Source organism: Protopterus annectens, chromosome 4.part1 (genome assembly GCF_019279795.1).
Source record: "Protopterus annectens isolate FY-2018-M chromosome 4.part1, PAN1.0, whole genome shotgun sequence".
NCBI lineage: Eukaryota > Metazoa > Chordata > Ceratodontiformes > Protopteridae > Protopterus > Protopterus annectens.
This window is the reverse complement of record NC_056734.1, coordinates 548,443,562-548,461,938: the sequence shown is the minus strand read 5'-3', so window position 1 is coordinate 548,461,938 and position 18,377 is coordinate 548,443,562. Positions and strand designations below refer to the sequence as shown.

At 40.2% G+C, this 18,377-nt stretch overlaps 1 protein-coding gene across 3 annotated transcripts in view; it reads right to left on the bottom strand.

Annotated features, from left to right (window-relative positions):
• The window catches only part of NCK1 (NCK adaptor protein 1), a 1,905,596-nt gene that overhangs the window by 1,116,048 nt on the left and 771,171 nt on the right, over nucleotides 1–18,377 (bottom strand). The window lies entirely within an intron of this gene.

Here is an 18,377-nt window from a genome sequence, read left to right as displayed (position 1 = left end):
ATCACAAAACAAAAATGACAGCCTCCCACCACATGGATTATAACTTTACTCCTGGCATTTTTAACCCTCTCCTCTAAGGCACTTGCACTTCTGGAGACAAATGGCTCAACAGAGCAGACCAGGGACAGCTTCAATAGTCAGAGATGGACCAAAAAGAAACAAAAGTAAATATGTAACAGTTTCACTGTATATACTATATCCACCCACCAAGTGCAATACTTATACATTAGAATTGTACTGTGGCACATTACTTTTTGGTATCTGCATTTTAAAGACTCTCTGTGGTTTAAGCTTCTTAAAAACAGTATTTTAATTGTTGGCTTTTCCTTTAAAAATGGAGTATGACAGGTGCCAGGCTTAATTTTTCTTCATTTGTGATCAGCTTTCAATCATAAATGTATGAATTTTTTTCTAAGATCAAGATGGGAGTATGTCAGAAAATTCACTTTTCTTAGAGATATAAAGATCTTGGAATTTGGTATATTTAAGTAGGGGTAACAATTTAACAGTGTTCAAGAGTTGAGTTTCAATGGTTGCTGTTTCGCTGTCAGTTCAATACCCAGTCATCGCTCTTCTGAGAGCTGAAGACTAGTGTATCAAAACTAAATGTTTTAATATTTGCAGAGAAATACATATAATCCTACTTAACTTTACACTGCTTAATGCAACACTTCAAATTTTTCTGCCTATGGCCAACTCCCACATTAAAAATTAAGGATGAACTCCACCAAATGCCACATGGCTTAATGTTATAATTTAGTCGATGACAAGTTCAGCAGCACAGTGGTTTAAAATTCACTGCTTAACTCACAGACAACTAACATCAGTTCCAAAGCATGCAGTTGTGCCTTACGGGGAACTGTCCACTGCATGCATGCTTAATTATTTAATGATTTACTTTATTTTACTTTTTTCCCCTGCCAGGTTAGATTACACAGTGTTAACGGACTGTGTTGAAAAGGCAAATAAACACTTTTGTTGTTGTTGTGTCTTTTGGCTTTTCCCGGTTAGGGGTCGCCACAGCGGAAATCCGGTCAGCTAATGATTGGCAGTGGATTTTTACGTGCAGAGTTGCCAACCCTGACGCACAACCTTCTGTGCTTGCTTTTTTTTTTTTTTTTTTTTTAACTGAATAAATTTCTATTGATTTTCAAAAACATATATACAATATGTATATCAAATAAATATTTACATAGCTTAAAGTGGAGAAACAATTCCAAAAACAAACATTACAAAACCAACTATTTACACAGGATGTGTATACTTGAAAAACTTTTGTTTTCTTGAAGGTATCTTTGAATAAGATGACAATTTATTACAATTTCTGTTTCCAGCACTTGATTTACTTTCTGCCAGGCAATGCTTAAGGAAGTAGATAGTTCTGTTCTTTCCTTGATGGTTTTCAATTCCAACTGCGAGAATGATTGGGAGGAGTTGCAGGCTTCCAGCTTTGTGCAATATTTTTCCTTGGAATAGCTTGGAGAGCCCACAAAATTACATATTTTGCCTTGGAACACAAGATGGTACAGGTGTATTCAACAAAACTAGAGAGTTTGTAAGTTGGAAATTATCAGTGAACAGTGCCTGTAACAATTAAATCTTTCCTACTATTTAAGTAAATGGCATTCACAGAACATGTGTTGCCAGTTGGCTATTGATCGTGATTTACACCTCCAACATCCATTTTCTTTATTATATATTAGTTCTAATTTGTATGGTATTATACATGTTCTGTATATAAATTGCCATGTGAAAAGTTGTCAATATAGTGATAAAGATGTTAATTTTGGAGATGTAAGAATTATTTTTATCTTTTATCATCTGGCATTTTACCATTAACGGTTTCATAATATTTTCATATATTTTGTTTACTATGAACTCTTGTTTCTTTAATTTGTAAAATACTGATAAAATTCCTTTCCCATTTGTGGAATATTCCATCAGCGTTATTAACTGCTCTATGAACTTATGAACATTTTCCCTAACAGACTACTGCTTTACTGCCTGTTGGTTTAAAACTGTTTGCCTTAATCCCTGCAGCATCAACCACGTTATTTTTCAAGGTTGCACTCTCTAATAATTTCCTCTACCAGTAGTACTTTATTAATGTTTATCAACTGATGCAAGTAAATTAGACCATTCTTACCAAGTGTTTTAACTGCTACTGAGTCCTGAGTTATATTATTATTTTGTGTATATGCTATTGGGAATATGAAAAAAACATGCTTTTATATCTGGATTTTTGTTTACAAAGTGCATAAAAGACTATTTAAAAAATGTATTTAGAATTTATATTTCTGAGTTTCCCTGTTGCCATAAATTCCTTTAATAACCAAAGTAAGCTGTTTGGTACTATTTCCATATGTTTATCGTATCATGAGGGTTTTTAACCAGATTTTTTCATGTACTAGTTTCCATTTGGAAGTATATTCTGTTTAACCACAGAGAAACTGTTTTTAAAGCTGATGATTGTATATATCCCTCTAAATCTGGTAAGCCTACTCTACCTTCTTCCCATTTGTCAAATTGATGTCTTAGGGCAACTCTAGGTTTTTTAGGGTACCATAAGAATTTCGTTATTAACCCTTCACATTGTTTTAAATTTAGGTGGAGGTAGCGAGTAAGCTTGTATAAAATGCAGAATTTTCAGGAGTATAATCATTTTAATTATATATATATATATACATGGTAAAAAAATAGCTTATACCATTTTTGTAGGAGTTCTTTGATATTATCCAAAATCTCTTTATAGTTTAGTTGCACTGTTGTATCTATGTCATAGGTGGGTACTAGGCTATCGGCCCTACATATCGGCCATACAAGCCTAGCCAAAAAATGTACCCTGGCTTTCGCCACCCAAGAAAATTATTTTCATGTGCCCCTGTCGAGCAGAGCCACAGAAGTGATCCCCTGGGTGAATTTACCATTTCCCATCCAATCATCAAGATTTTTCTTGAAGAGTGCTAATGAGGGGCTCTGTTTGACATACATAGGTAGTCTGTTCCAGAGTATGGGAAGTCTCTGGGACAGGAATCTATCCCTCCAGCATGTTCTGTTTATTGCGGTGACAAGGTTAAGGTCCCTAGAGCGTGTAGCTCGGAGGGATTGGGATTTCTTTAAGTGGAGCATGTCCAACAGCTCTGGGTTTGACATAGCTTTGTATGTTAGGCAGAGATCGCCCCTGAGAAGGCGATATGCGATGGAGTAAAGCTGTAGTTTTTTGAGACGGTCTGCATAGGGCATCTGTTTGAGGCCAGTAATCCTCTTTGTGAGGTATTTCTGTGGTCTTTCCAGTTGTTGTAGATGTCTTGTGAGGTACATACCAAAAGGGGCGTTGTACTCTATAATGGGTCTAATGAGTGATGAGTAGAGGGGAACAATGACCTCTTTTTTTCTGGATGAGAATCCTTTTGTGATGAGATGAGCCACGTAGAAGGATTTCCATGTGTAATTTTAACTCCTAAGTATTTGATTGTATCATTTCTAGATAGATATTTACGATATTTTTTATTTAATGCTTCTTTGTTCATATTTATTAGTAACATATTGGTTTTATTTTCATTAAATGATAGTCCAGAAATCTTCTTAAACTGGTTTGTTGCTTTCCATAGTTCTTTTAGTGTGTTATTATCTTCTTTTAAAGTTAATAAAATGTCTGCAAATGGCTGAATCTTTAACTCAAGGTCAGTATATAGTTGAATTACTTGAATGTTTGGGTTTGAATGTATGACATTTGCTAACGGTTCTATTACTAATGCGAATAACAAAGGAGAAAGTGGACAAACCTGTTTTGTACCTTTTGTAATGGTAAAAAAAAATTATATATATATATATATATATATATATATATATATATATATACATACACACACACACACACACACATATATATATATATATATATATATATACACACACACACATATACCTTTCCTGTAACTAGTGTAGTCCATATTCAGATCTGCTGTATCCATAACTGTATGCAAGCTTCTGAGCCCCCCCCCCCCAAGCTTTCTGTGTTGGAGGGAAGCCTTCGAGCTTATCAGTGGGAGTGGTAAGCACTAAGTAACCTATCTACCACATAAGGAGTGGTTCTGGCCCAGAAATTGTAGTTATTGGCCGTTTGGGCAGTTTTTCCATATCTCTCAACTTTCTGATTTAAAAGCCCGCATTTGCACTTGTTTCCCCCTTTCCTGTAACTAGTTTAAGTCCAGATACAGATTTTTAGTTTTAACACTTGAATTTGCTTATTCATGATCAGCACTTCTTCAGAACTTGTAAGCACTAAATAACCTAATTACTACAGCACTCAACCTTCCTCATTACCTAGAGGAAAACAGTTTTGGTACTTACTTTCCTCACTTGCTCAGAGAAAAACAGCTCTTGTACTCACTTTCCTCACTTATCTAGAGGAAATAGTTTTTTATTCAGGCATGTCCAAGGGTCAGCTCCCAGTGTTCTCTCATGTCTATCTAATGAATCTGGGCATCTTGGAGCAATGTAGAAATTGTCTCATGTACACAGACAACCCTCTCCTCCTACCACCCAACACTACAACCTGTGAGAAATGCACTTATCTAGCCAAACTGGAGGCAAAGCTCTCTCCAATCAAGACTGAACTTGACAGTCAAGAGGAGAAGGTAAACACTTGCACCACACCACACTCATCACGTAGTCTCACTAAATCTACACCACCAAAATCCACACATAGAAACACAAAAAACATTCGCGGAGGCTCTCAATAATAATCAGTTCAGGCAACAGAGACCTCCAAAGGAGAAATGCAAGCAACCTCCACCCCCCAACACATTCCAAATGACACATAGCCCGCAGACTCAGTGTGCCACTCAACCACAGCCAAAAAGGCAAAACAACATACCCAACACACTAGTCATAAGTGACTCTATAGTCAGGCATGCTCTGCCTAATGTAGATTGGAATCCTGTTCCAAACCATGGGGGGGGGGGGGGGGGGGTCTCTAGGACAGGAATCTATCCCTCCAGCACGTCCTATTTATCATTGTGGTGAGATTTAGATCCCTAGAGCATGTGGCTCTTGGGGATTTGTTTTTTTTTTTTAGGTGGAGCATGTCCATCAATTCTGGGTTGGACATGGCCTTGTATGTCAGGCAGAGATCACCTCTGAGTAAGCGGTATGCAACCGGAGTACAGCTGGAGTTTCTTCAGTTGGGCTGCATAGGGCATATGTTTGAGGCCAGTAATCCTCTTGGTAAGGTACTTCTGTGGTCTTTCCAGCTATTGCAGGTGTCTTGTAAGGTACATCCCAAATGGGGCGTTGTACTCTATGATGGGTCTGATGAGTGATGAGTAGAGGGGCACAGTAATCTCTTTTGTTCTAGATGCAAACCCTTTTGTGATTAGTTGGGCCACATAGAAGGATTTTCTAACCACCTTGGCAATATGATGATCAAAGGAGAGATTACCATCTACTTGGGAATCCCAGATCCCTTATTGCATTTTCTGTATTTAGGGGACTACCATGTATGTGGTAGTTCACAGGTACTTTGTTTTTTCCAAAGGGGATGACTATGCACTTTTTGGCATTTAGCTTGAGGCCATGATTTTGACACCAGGTATCCGTTTCAGTGAGACCCTTCTGGAGGATGTCTATCAGCTGGAGAGTCAATTATGGTCCCCAATTTGCAGTTGTCTGTGAACTTGGTCAGCCATATTCCTCTTGTGCTTGCCTGTACCTCTGAGAAGTATATACCGAACAGGAGGGGTCCCAGGACTGAGCCCTGGGGGATGCCACTTGTAACTGGTTTAGTCTCAGACCTAGAGCCTGCTAATCTCACCGTGTGGGCTCTACACGTGAGCCAATTGGCAACCCATCTAGTGACGTAGGGGTTTATGTTCAGGCTGGTCAGCTTGGCTATAATACCAGAATGGGGAATGGTGTCGAAAGCCTTTGCGAGGTCTAGGTAGGCTGTGTGGACCTCCTTTTCCTCATCTAAAGCCTAGGTAACTGTCTGAAAGAAGTCCACCAGGTTTAGGAGGCATGATCTGCTCTTAAAGCCAAACTGGGTAGGGTCCAATGTTTGAAGTTTCCCAATGTCTCTGTTAAGGAATTCCATGATGATGCGCTCCACAGCCTTGCAGACCAGGCTAGTCAGGCTTAAAGGGCGATAGTTCCCGGGGTCCGTTGTGGCTCCACCTTTGTGGAGCAGGATAATGGTTGCTGTGCGCCACTCTATGGATACATAGCCTGTAGAGAGGCTGAGTTTGAACAGTGTATTTAGGTGAGGGGTTAGTTCATTTTGGAGCTCATAAGACACAGCCTGGGATTTGTGGCAAGACTTTTTGTTATATACACCCTATTCTGGAAAAGGTGTTATGTCTATGTGAGTAATGTGTGAATATCAATTAATTTTGTTCAGCATATGTGTTAATGTCCATTAAGTTATACGAGTCAGTAAACTCTAAGTAATTTTGATAGTGGAGATTTCTTGTGTGTGTTTTTAGCATGTGTCCTCTTCTTTCATTATACAATTAAAATCTCTTGCAATTATTGTATTACCTTTGGAATGTTGTATTATGTCCTGCAAATGTGGTTTGACTGCCAAGATACCCAATCTTGGTATCCATTAGTGGTTTACAAGGGTATAAGCAAAACCATTTATTAATATTGACACTTGACTGTATTTATGATCTTGGGCATCAAGGTAGTCTCTCTCTCTCTATAATATTGCTACACCTCTTTGCTTTCTACTACATTCTGAACTTGCTAGTAATGTGCAATTATCTTTGCAAGCTTCCTCTTTTACAGCTGTTATTTAAGACATCGACAATGACAGAAATGCATTTCACAGTTGTACTAACTAAACCTTTGTATGTAACCATTGTCCTGTTTTTGTGTTTGTACATAACCCTGTGTGTGTGTGCTGAAAACTTTTTACCATTCATTTCATATACGTTATAAATACATTTTATAATCATCCATTTAAAAGGTACAAATAAAAACTGTGTAAAAAGTGGTTTTCAAAATATAAACAGCCAATCATTCCCTTCATGGGAGAAAACATCCCATCCTTGAATAGGTTTGCCATTCAAGTGATCCCTCGTATCCCTATTCAGCATCTTCCCTCAGCTTTCCCAGCAACAAATATAACTAAAAGCATCAAATTTGTATTGCTGATGTGCTATCAAACTTCAACTATTGAACTGTATAATATTCAGTTAAACACTATTACAGAGACTGTTATACAACATTTCTGTCCGTAGTTAAATAAAACAGCGCAACCAACTTTAAATACAACATTGTTCTAGTATATACATCTTATATTTTATCTAACTGTATTATTTAATGTCCTTTAACCAACATCTGTTTTTGTGTAACAGTATCTACTGTAAAGTGTCAACATTTGATTTAGACAACGCTTTATTATCAATGCATATCTTGCTTCATTTATCACCACTGTGTATATATATCCTTTTGCCCATATGTATATTTCTAAGTAACCACTTTATTTTTAGTGTTTTTTACGCCAGATTTAATATACGACTAAAACAACTGTTAGTATTTGTTGCAAACCCTATATGTACACAGTCCAGCTAGGTTCATATTTCCTACTGTTAAGACAACACAGCCTTATGAAATTTCACTTGTTTCAACATCCAGTCAGGTTAATGAAAACATTGTTATTGTTATAAAATGTAGATTTTAATATATAACAACATTTTGGCTTCTAATGTAATCTCTATATATAAAATAAACACTTTTATATAGTACATTCATCTCTTGAGTTGAATTCTTTACATCTTTAGATTTAGATTCATTTGTATTCATATTACAGGCTTTCATAATATTCTTGTTTAATAGATAACTTGTATGCATTTTCTGTGATGTTTTATACTTTAGATAGTATCAGCAATTAACATGAATTTATTAAGGCTTCATCTGATTCATGTAACCTCTTACTTAACTTTTTTGTACCTTGTTTTTCTCTATGAAGCACAAGAGAATCCTAAGCATTTCATATATAATATCTGACCTGCTTAGTATATTAAACACATCAGTGGTTGCTGTATGTCTTGTTTAACAACTGAACTTCATCTATTCATCTTCATATTTAATGACTGTGGACTGACATCAGACTTGTTCATGTTTATCACATACGAGTGTCATTTCTTATTTACCAGTCTTATTAGGTATGCTGATTCGTATAATGCTTTCATGACATTTATATCCTACCATACTAGTTCTTTATTACATCTGGTTCAGCTTCTTACTGAATACATTTGTGTAGATATATATTTATTTATTAGTTCCTTAGATGTTAAATTATTACTTTTGTTGTTATAAGTGGTCATACTTTCTTTTATAAATATGTGTCCTAGTATGCATACATATGAGTTTGCATTAACTGTTTACATCAATTGCTTCCATCTTGTTCGTGATGTCATTTTCTTTGCATATATTATAGTACTTCTGTGGTACTTTCTCTTATTTCCGTTTAGGATTAGTAAATCTATGCTATGTATATGTATATACTCAAGAATGCTTTGAAGCACTTGTATTTTGGTGAAATAATGTATTTGTCACTTTAAGAGCCCCACACTGCTTAGCTTCAAGTGCTAGTCACTCTCTGTAATCAAGTACTTTCATTTTTGGTCATTTATTAATATGCAAATGACTGTAACAGGCTAACAGCCTTTTTTATTGTACTACCTCTATATGGATTAAAAAAATATTTTACCAGCTCGTGGCTTCGGTGGGAAAGCAGAGAACTGTAAGTAAAGCTTTTAGAGTTCTAGAATAAGCCATGAGCTTAGAGAGCAGTTTTTTTTACTTTCAGTTTCTTATAATCCATTTAAAATCACTACCAGCACCTACTGCACCATAGAAAAGTGCCTCAAAGGACATTTTTAATATTAACGGCACTCTTTTAACTATTATCACATAGTTTACAAAGGAACAAATCATAAACATTTGTTTTTTAAGGTTGTATTGTTTCTTATTTCCTAGACCATTCACACTAGAGTCAAAAGCAGTATAGCATTGTGTTATCAAACTATTAAAGCCTGAAACCATGTATGGTAATTCCATATTTCATATGTTAAGACATGGCAAGTTAGTACTACTTGTTCTAGATATTAAAGCAGTTCTTCGATATCTGTCTTATTTTATATGTTTAATATTGCATTAGTATAAATAATAAGAGGCATTTTCCTTGTCATTCATACCAGAGTCAAAAGCAGTAAAACATTGTGTTATTGAACTATTAAAGCCTAAAAGCATGTATGGTAATTTCATTTTTCATACGTTAAGACAGCAAGTTAGTAACACTTGTTGTAGATATTAAATTAATGTTTAACATTGCATTAGTATAAATAATAAAAGGCATTTACCTTGTAAATGAGATTGTTTCCAAACAGTATATATGTCACCCAGTTCATTTTTATACTCCATGGTGGTTTTAAAATCGGGATCTAACATTTGCATGAGTACTTCTACTCTGTTTAAATATATTTAGATTTTCATCTTTATTGGTCTCTCAGCGTCTTCTTGTCATTTGTTTTCCATTCATTTTTCTCAGTATGGTGTTTCAAACCAAAAGAACTCCAATCCATTTCTTCTATCTTGTCTAAGACCTTATTTAGTTGATAGATGACTCACTGCTGTTTCTACGGAGTCAAATATTTTTGGGACATCACTGAAGAAGATTTTAATTCTTGCTAGAAAATGCAGATGTACTTTGAGTTTCCTATTTTTAAGTTCTTTATTAGTGGTAAACACTCTTCTTTTGGCCATCACCACAGATGAATAATCATTATCAAACTGGATTATATGCTCTCCAAATCTGATCTGGGAATTAGACCAGGCAGTTTTTTAATAAAAGGTCTTTATCTTGAGATGAAAATAGTTTGACTAGGACTGTTTGTTGTTTTGTTTGGTGCTGAGACTGGCTTTAAGCATCTGTGAGCTCTCTCAATCCCACAGGAGAGAGCCTCTGGAAGCTTTAAAATGTCTGGAAGCCATGTATTAAGAAGGTTCACCATATTACTACCCTTAGTCCTTCTGGTATTCCATAAATCAAGTGACTTGCATCTGGATCTATTTTCTAGATCTTCAAATTTGGCCATTAGTGAAATATTTTGTCTATTTAGTGTGCTAATATGTTTTACATAGTCAGAAATTCTGTTTTCTACATCAGTTAAAAGTTTCTTCTATATCTTCTATCTTCAAGTGTGCTTATTTTTAATAATAGTTGCATTTATATTAGTTTATAATGTCAAGTCTGCTTGATGTCAAACATCAACGTTCTCTACATGTTCAGTTAAACTTCATGTAGACTGACCATGTTTTGAAGCTGTTCTTAGCTTTTCATGTTTTTTTTTCTGTGTGTTAATATAGTTACACTTTATGAGGTTAGTTAAATTTGTCAGATCAGATTTTTACTTCTTCTGTAAAGGAGTCACCTTCATTTAACCACATTTGTTTTCTAAATGACAGGTTATAAAGGAAGGGATTCAACTTCTAGCACAGTAAACGTATGCTTCAACAGTCATGCAAGATAATTTTATCTTAGCTAAGTAGCCAGAATGAACTTGGTATGTCTCCTTTGTTAAACGACCACCACAGTCAGCCAAGAGAAAGGTGTGCACATGTGTATGTGTGGTGGTGGGGGTGTATCCCACTTCAGAACAGAAGGCTGTGGATTCTACTCCCAACCCAGGGTACTGACTTAATTTTCCATTGTACTATACTTCGGATGGGATGTTAAACGGAGTTCCCACCTGTCTGGGTTGGTAGTTCAGGTGGATGCAAAAGATCCCACAACACTTTGAAAAGAGAATGGGAAGTTCTTCAGTGCCCTGTCTAAATTTCCCCTAGTCATTATGAATACTACTTCAGTTCTCAACTGAAAAGAGGCCTCTGGCCTAGTGTGACCAACCTGGTCAAAAAGGGTATATAAATAAACCAAAATAAAAATAAAACATTCAAGCAATCCCACTCAACAACTAGAACAAGCTGTGTGTACGGTGTATAAGGGTGTGAAAATGATTTTAAAATCTCTGAGCAAAAAAGGGCCTACAGTCAGAATATAACTAAGGAGCATGTAAACAGGACTTCTTCAGTTTGAAACCAAATTTAAGAGTGAGATTTCATTTTAATAGGTTTTAATTTTCTTTAAAAAAATTAACTTCATCCACAATAACTCCACACATAAAATTAAAAGAAAACTGGTCACTAGCACAGCCGTTGCCACCGAATGAAATCATTTAGTGTTCTAAATTATCAAGGGTCAAATGTTTCAAGATTATTACTGCTCAAATTTGACATTTTCCTGCAGTTTACTGGAATATAAAATAAACCCTACACAAAATGGAATGAATCAACTGCAGACTCTCACTGCTACAGCCATAAGGCTTCATCTCTTCAAAAGGAATCCAGCTTTTGCACATAAGATATCTCAGTTTTGAAAAATAGAAGTTATGTTCTTACCATAACGTTCCATGTTAGTTGTCTTCTTCTCGCCTTCTTCTTGCTGGATGGGTTCGGAGCCGACCTCGGCCCGACTGCCACTCTAAAAGCTCGAGAGTTGGTTCCACCGGCTCGAGGCTCCCCTTATATCCCACAATGCTAGGCGAGAGTTACCTCAGATCTCGTTTGTAAGCTAACCCCAGCTTATAATAGTAACAGAATAACTCTAAACAGAGTCCACCTCTAACAACAGGAAGAAAGAAGGGTGACCTACATCCTGATCCAGGAAATATGCACAACAGCATATGCCTAAGAAAGAGGTGGTAGAAAGAGAGGTCACAATCACAACTCCTCTAGGTCTGTCCAGGCCAGGGGGAAGGAGGGTGGGACGCAAGAAGAAGGCGAGAAGAAGACAACTAACATGGAATGTTATGGTAAGAACATAACCTTCTATATGTTAAGTTGTCTATCTCGCCTTCATTCTTGCTGGATGGGACTGCGTCCCTAGCACCTTGTCCCGGGTGGCCTAACGGAACAGACTCCTGAGAACAGTGGAACCAAAGTTAGCTCTATGCCTAGAAGCTAAGTCCAACTTATAATGAGAAATGAAAGTGTGAGGAGTAGCCCAAGTAGCCGCTGCACAAATGGTGTCAATAGGCAGTCTGTCTTGGAAGGCTAAAGAAGTAGCCAAAGCTCTGGTGGAATGGGCCTTAGGTTTATTAGGCAGTTTTTGGTGTCTAATTTCATATACAAGGGAAATCAAAGATGTTAGCCATCTGGATAATGATACCTTTGAAACTGAAAGTCCCTTTCTGCTTTCCGCATAGGAGACAAACAGCTGATCAGATTTTCTGAATTGTTTTGTTCTATCCAAGTAGTACCTCAATTGACGATGAACATCCAGGCAGTGTAATTTTTGTTCAGACCTATTGGAATATTCTGGAAAAAAAACAGGGAGGTCAATGCTTTGATTTAGATTTGACGTCAAGACCACCTTAGGCAAAAAGGATGGGTTAGTTCGTAAGGATACTCTGTCCTTATGAAACAATAGATAAGGAGGTCGACAGCTGAGTGCTTGAAGCTCTGAAACTCTTCTAGCTGAAGTAATAGCTACCAGAAAAAGAGTCTTCCATGATAGCAATTTTAAAGAACAGGAGACTGCAGGTTCGAAAGGGGGAAGAATCAAAGAAGCAAGAACTAAATTTAGGTCCCAAGGAGAAGGAGGATTTCTTATAGGAGGTCTGAGAAGAAAAACTCCTTTCAAAAAGGCTTTGCAAAGCTTGTGGGACATTAAGGCAGATTCAGAAATACCCACATGAAAGTTAGAAATAGCTGCCAATTGAACTTTAAGAGTAGAGGGAAATGAACCTGCATGGAAGAGTTCAGCTAGAAATTCAAGGACTAATTGGATGGAAGCAGTGAAAGGATCTATGTCCTTTCCTTGAGCCCAATATGTGAAGCGTTTCCACTTACTCAAATAAATCTTCCGAGTGGAAGATTTATGGGAAGCTATCAAAATATCTCGAACGGAGTGAGATAATTGAGGAAGCCTGGCTAAGGTTGGAACTGGAGGAACCAAGCAGTGAGGTTCAGAGAGGGAGGGAGCGATGAAACTGACCCGACTGATGGATCAAAAGATCTGGAACTAGGTCCAGATTCCACGGTCGCTCCAATAGAAATTGATGTAGAAAGGGGAACCACACCTGTCGAGGCCAGTAAGGAGCAATGAGGATCAATGAGGCCTTCTGAGCGATAGCTTTCTGTATCACTTGAGAGATTAGTGGGAAGGGAGGAAATGCATACAGAAGTCCCCGGGGCCAAACTTGGACTAGAGCGTCTCTGCTGGGTTGGCCTGGTAAAGGGAATAGAGTGAAATATTCTCTGCACTTGCTGTTTTGGGGAGTAGCAAAAAGATCGCAGCAAGGCTGACCCCACTTGAGGAAAATTTCTCTCACAACAGAGTCTTTCAGAGACCACTCGTGAGGCATGAGGATAGCTCTGCTCAACTTGTCCGCAATTTGATTGGACTTCCCGGGGATGTGCGTTGCTATCAGAAACCGCTGAGAAGAAATCGCCCATTGCCACAATCTGAGTGCTTCTCGACACAGGCGGTATGACCTGGTTCCGCCTTGTTTGTTGATGTACCACACTACAGACATATTGTCTGTCTGGATTGCAATCGTTCCCAAGGGAAGACAGTCTTGAAGGGCTTGCAACGCTAAAAGCACTGCTCTCATCTCCAGAACATTTATGTGCAAGTGGCATTCGTTTGGTTGCCATGTGCCCTGGACCGTCCTGCCCTGATAATGCCCCCCCCACCCGATCAGGGAGGCATCCATTGTCAGAGTAGCAACCGGAGGGGATGGAACAAAGGGTCTTCCCAACAAGAGCTGAGGGGAAGAAATCCACCACATGAGATGATTTTTGCACTGCGTGATCATAATGGTGTGAGACATTGGAAGTTGCTGGTATGACCATTGAGTAAAGAGCATCCATTGAAGGATCCGCATGTGGAATCTGGCTAATGGAAGCAGAGGTATGGCCGCCGCCATAATTCCCAACACTTTCAGAACTAACCTGGCTTTGATTCTGTTGTTGTTGAAAAGGAGTGAGACCAGTTTGTGAATGTCTGTTATTCTCTGATGTGTTAGTCTCGCAGACATGTCTACTGTGTCTAGATCTGCGCTTATGAAAGTAATAGCACGACAAGGCGACAAAACAGACTTTTCGCAATTTATTGAAATGCCTAACTTTTGACAAATGCGAAAAGTGTAATCCCTGGCCATCAGAAGGAGATGCTTGGTGGGAGCTGTGAGGAGCCAGTCGTCCAAATATGGAAACACCTGGAATCCTTGTCGTCTCAGGTGAGAAGCTACCACTGCCATGCATTTGGTAAACACCCGGGGGCAGTGGTGAGACCAAAGGGCAGGGCCCTGAACTGAAAATGACTGGTTCCCAGCCTGAAGCGGAGGAATCTTCTGGAGCGTCTGTTCATTTTTATGTGATAGTACGCATCCTGAAGGTCTATAGAGCACATCCAGTTTCCTTTGCCCAAAAGGGGAAGGATGGATTGCAGCGTGACCATCCGAAATCTTGTTTTCTTGACTGACTTGTTCAAGATACTGAGATCCAAAATTGGTCTCCAGTCCCCTGTTTTCTTTGGAACTAAAAAGAACCTTGAGTAGATTCCGGATCCTTGCTGGTCTGCTGGAACTGGCTGAATTGCTCTTTTTGCAAGCAGTTTTGAAATCTCCAAAACCGCTAGATCCCTTTGAGCGGGTGGAACATCTGGAAGGGATTTTTTTGATTGGTTTGGAATGCGAAGAAAGGGGATAGAATAGCCTTCGGAAATGGACTGTACCCATTTGTCTTGAGTCAGGGATAGCCAGGCTTCTGGGTACAGTGACAATCTTCCCCCGACTGCCTCCGAAGGTGGGCAGTCGGGCAACACCTCAGGGATGCTGAAAGGGCTTGTCAGAGAAGGCTTCCCGATTGCCCTGGTTCTGCGGACCCCCCCTGCCCCTAGGGCGACGTCTACCATTGTTATTCCCGCCTCTGCCTCTGGCGGGAAACGACTCTGTCGTCCAGGCTAAGTCCCTTGAGATTGTTTACGGAACCACATCTTTCCACCTTTCTGGCCTTTGGGGTAAGGCCTAGAAGGAGTAGAAAAACGGACTCCGACAGCAGAAAGGGTCTTGCCATCAGTTTCGCACCTAGTCAAGGTTTCTTTCACTTGAGGACCAAAGAGAGATGATCCATCAAACGGGAAGTTAGTGAAAGACGTCTTGAAGGGTCCGCAAAATTGCATAGCCGCATCCAGGCATGCCTACGTAAGGCCACACCTGTCCCTGCGGCTCTACTCGCTCCATCAGCCGTAAGAAAGAAGGCATGGAGGAGTTGGTTATGGAGTTAGGGTAGCCAGCTGCGTGTTCATCTTATCTTGAAAACCCGCAGCTGTAGGGTCCTTAACATTTCACTCGCTTCCTTGATCAAGTCCCTTTGAAGACGAGTAAAATGGCATAGGTAGTTCAGCTTAACGCATGGTAAATGTCGCTGACGAGAACATCCGCTTCCCGTACCTGTCCATGGACCTAGATTCCTTGTTAGGTGGATGGACAGGTACTGAAGGATCAGCTAGCTCCTTCTTAGTGGCAGCAGCTACCACCATAGCATCCACAGAGACTCCTTTTGTCAAGAACTGTTTGTCTGCTGGTGCCGTTATGAACTTGGAGGGTCTCCTGGGAGTGGGGTCCACTGAATCAGGAGCCGTCCATGCCTTCTTAGCAACCACCTGCATGAGGGGGTCAAAGGGGGGGGGACACCCAGGAGGTGGAAGGGCGAGAGCCAAACGCCTCAAGATACACAGATTCATCCTCCGAAGGGTTGAGGGCTGGCCAATTTCCCCTCTGCTTCAGGATCTCTAGAATGTCTGCAAATGAGACATCTTCAGAAGGGGAACGGGGGGAACCCTCAGAATCATCTAAATCTGTGTCAGACGTGATGGACTCAGGTGAGTCAATGTGTTTCCTCTTACACTTCCTCTTCCGAGGGGGCTCTTCTGCCAAATCAGGAGAGGCCTCGGAAGAGGATGAAATCCCACAGGGGTTCCTGAGGAGCTGGCTCTCTGCGGTCCGGGATGAGGGAGTGAGTCGACTTGACCTGAGGCACCGAGAGGAGGGGGACGGAGCCGACTGTGGAGTAGAGCCAGGCTCTAACACACTCCGCATGACCTCGAATGCACCCCTGTCAGGCAAAGCCAGAGGTCCCGCCCGAGAAGCTAAGAACCTCCCTCGGCACCGACAGTGATGGCTCCGAGGCCGATGTCGAGCCGAACTCACCAGCGCCGAAGCACCGAGAGGGAGAGGGGGTCGGACAAGGGTCCGATGCCACTCACCCCTCGGAGCCGACGAGGGAAGTCCGGCGCCGAGATTCTTCCAAGGAATAAATCGGAGCCGACGACGGAGCCGAAGACAATTGTATCGGCTCCGACGCTATCACATTCTCGGTTCCGACGCGACCCGGCTCCGAGCTCAAGAGAGTCGAAGGAGGAATATATTGATGGACCGGGGCAGGCATCGACTGATGAGTCGGGCTCTGAAGCATCTGGGCCAGTGCCTCGGACTTAAGAATTCGACTCACTACCCTCTGAAGGTCATGATCCGACAGCCTCGATGACCTAGAGGAGTGAGATCTTTGGCTCCGTTCAGACAGCAGGGGAGATCCTGGAGCCGAATGAACGGAGCCAAGGGATGGTGACCTGGACCTCTTCCTAGTTGTCGGCTCTGAAGGTCTGGTCGGAGCCGACACGGGAATTTCTAATACCTCGGCTCCAGCCGGAGCCGAGGGAACCACAGAAACTGTGGACTGAGACTCATCGGCTCCAGCCGGAGCCGACGTAGACAGAGGTTTAGAAACCTTAGGTCTTGGCTCAGTTGTCGGAGCCGAAGACCTAGATGCCTTAGAGGGCTTCCCTGTAGATACAGAAAGGGAATCCTCTGGCTTGAGTAAGCCCCTTAAAATTAACTTATTTTTTCTTTCCTGCAGGACCCTGGGGCTGAAGCCATGGCACACAGCACAGGAGTCCTGCAGGTGCAAAGGTCCCAGACAGTAGACACAAGAAGTGTGAGCGTCTGTCAGAGACATTTTCTGACAGCACGCATCACACTTCTTGAATCCGGAGACCTTTGCTTCTTTAGACATCTCAAAAGGTGTAATCACACACACAGTCACAAACACACTAATTACACCCTGTCTAGTTTAAATTATAATAAACCACTAACTAGGTTTTTTTAAAATAAGAAAAATAACACACACACTCCACTAGGGAAAGAAAAAAGGCCTGTAGGCCCAAGGGAAGAACTTAAAGTTCTTGAGGGAAAAAAACAGGAATTTTTAAGAAGGGGATAAGAATTCCTCTAAACTAAGGGAAATAAGTAAAAATATTAAAATTAAAGGGGTTTTAATAGACTAACTTCACAAGAAAAGTCACTTACCAAGAACCGGTAGAAAACCAACACCTCGATAGCTGTAGCGGCAAACGAGATCTGAGGTAACTCTCGCCTAGCATTGTGGGATATAAGGGGAGCCTCGAGCCGGTGGAACCAACTCTCGAGCTTTTAGAGTGGCCGAGTCGGAGCCGAGGTCGGCTCCAAACCCATCCAGCAAGAATGAAGGCGAGATAGACAACTTAACATCTTGTATTTAACAACATGATTTGAAGAAAGTTTATCAACTAAGTTTTACTGTATTCTTGTGAATGGCGCTTACAGTCTCTCATACATTTAAACATTTCTGGTTCTTAAAAGCAGTGCTGCTAACTGTAAATGAGAATCACAATGTGGATTAACACAAATAATGAAAACAAACAGCCATGAAAAAACTGCTATAACTAGTTGGTCAACAGTGATTATTAAATTAGTACACTGAAGTGAAATAGAATACTCTTAACTTCTCACCAATTAACTCTGGTGATCAGAACTGAAAACATGGCTACCCAATATTGCTTTTTTATGAGTTGTAAAAATTGCCTATACAGCATGTGTTCCATTTTTGTTTTATAGCCTTTATCCCCAACAATGCACTGCCTCTGAATGAAGTTTTGTACAATAATGTCTCATCTTTTTACTAAAGTATATCTCACAGTTGCAGCTTGTGATCAACCATCCTTCAGATGAAACATTAAATTGAGGTCCCACTTGCACGAGGTTGTGGTAGCTCCCATCACACTTAGCAGGAAATGAATCTGGAAAATTCCCCAGTGCCCTGACCAAATGATTAATGGCCTAGTGCAGTGATGGCAAACCTATGGCATGAATGTTAAAAGTGTTTTGGGTGACACATCAGCGATCACCGACACCAGAGTTACCAAAGACAATGACTTTGCATTCGTTGCTCATGTGAAGTACACTGAATTATTTTGTACCAGGAGCTTT